The sequence below is a fragment of the Leopardus geoffroyi genome, chromosome D4 (genome assembly GCF_018350155.1).
Source record: "Leopardus geoffroyi isolate Oge1 chromosome D4, O.geoffroyi_Oge1_pat1.0, whole genome shotgun sequence".
Taxonomy (NCBI): domain Eukaryota; kingdom Metazoa; phylum Chordata; class Mammalia; order Carnivora; family Felidae; genus Leopardus; species Leopardus geoffroyi.
This window is the reverse complement of record NC_059342.1, coordinates 32471024-32472899: the sequence shown is the minus strand read 5'-3', so window position 1 is coordinate 32472899 and position 1876 is coordinate 32471024.

The window sequence follows — 1876 nt, the reverse complement described above, 5'->3', positions numbered from 1 at the left end:
GGGAAAAGAGGCGGTAAAGACATTCGCCCCCTAGAGGCTAGTAGTCTCCAAAGTCGCAAGCGACGTGGCAGTCACGTGACAGCTGAGCCAGAAGTCTGTCATATGACACACACGCACACGCACGCCTCAGTAAAGGGGCCAGTGGGAGAGTAGCAGTGAGTCACGTGAGTCTCTGATAGGTTTCAGGCCCTGGGCCAGGTTCTGTTACCTTCAACGTCACCGAAAACCGGCGCTATCCTCTAGCATTTTCTTGTTCCTCTAAGATGGGACGGCCCCCGTTCTTAATAGAGGGGAGAGATTTTGAGCAGGCGGAATGAACAGGTGCATACGTCACTGTGGAGAACCCCTTACTGACGCACTAAGCCCCCAGGGTATGGACAAGTGTCCCACAATGCAATATGGCTCGTTGCGGTCTTATGGGTATTCGGCTGCGTGGTGACGTCAGAACGCGGCTTCCGCAGAAGGGGTTTTGAGGCCCCGCTGCGCCTGACGTGGTTACACCGTCACTTCCTAGACGGAAGTGACTTGTTTTATGCGCATTTTCCTGTGTTGTGGCTTCAGTTTTCTGCAGTCGGCTTACCGGAATTGAGAAGTCCTGGGCCGGTACTTCTTTGCTTGCGTACAGGGAAATAGAAAACCGAAATCGTTTAAAAACAAATTGAGAAAGTAGTGCAAAGGCTACCCACAAAGAAGACTCCAGACTACCCTGATTTCCTTGGAAAGTTAAACCAAACATATTACCAGGATAACTTTCCTGTCTTAATGAGATATTTACAAACTGGGGAAAGGGAGACAGTCACAGGGAACACTTCAACTTTTTATGAGGCACAGAATAACCCTGATGGGGAAACCTGACAGGCACCAAGTTAAAGGAAAATTATATTCCAGTTTTGCTCATGAATGTAGATTCAAAAATCCTTAAAATATTAACTAAATCCAGGATTGTATAGAAAGAACAATACATTACAAGCAAGTTAGGTTGTTTTAACATCAAAATTCAAGGTACTAATGGTTAATGTGGAGAATGTCCTCTAAAATAAATGTAGAAGAAATGAAACACTTATTTATGAGAAATGTTCATGAAAAACCAGGAATAACGGGGAAATTAACATGATAATCTTCAAATTTTAAAGCTTTCTCTTCCTTACAATTTTTTGTTAACTAACCTGGGTTCTTTGACAATACAGAGTTTCCTCCAGTCTGGATTTTGCCAATTGCATGTATATGGAGCATTTCAACATGTTCCTCTCTCCTATTTCCTGCATTGGTAGTTGTGTTGTTTTATTTCTTTAAACATAGCAATCATAGTTCTTTTGTAATCTGTATCATAATTCTAATGTCTCAATTATTTTCTGGTTTATTTCTGCTGCCTGATATTTTTGCTGTGTGTTGTTTGTGGTGTCTAGTTTCCTTGTATGTTTACTTCTTATCCTTGAAAAACTATTTGTGAAGGAAAGTATTTGTGGCTTCTTGGGGAAAAAAAATGATTTTTGTTTGCTCCTGCTAAGTGCCTTGAGGCTTTCTTAACATTTATTTTTGAGAGAGAGAGAGAGAGAGACAGAGTGTGAGTGGGGGAAAGGGCAGAGATGGACGGAGACACAGAATCTGAAGCAGGTTCCATGCTCTGAGCTGTCAGCACAGAGCCCCAAATGGGGCTCAAACTCACAAAACGTGAGATCATGACCTGAGTCAAAGTTGGATGCTTAACCAACTGAGCCACCCAGGTGCCCCAGGGCTTTCTCAGTAAGACCTGTTTTCATGGATTGAGGTTCCTTGAGTCATTGCTAACCCAGGCTACAAATCTAAGCAGGAGCTGTGTGGTGGCCATATCTGCTCAAAAATGGGATAGGGAGAGATGCTTTTATTTTTTTTCTCC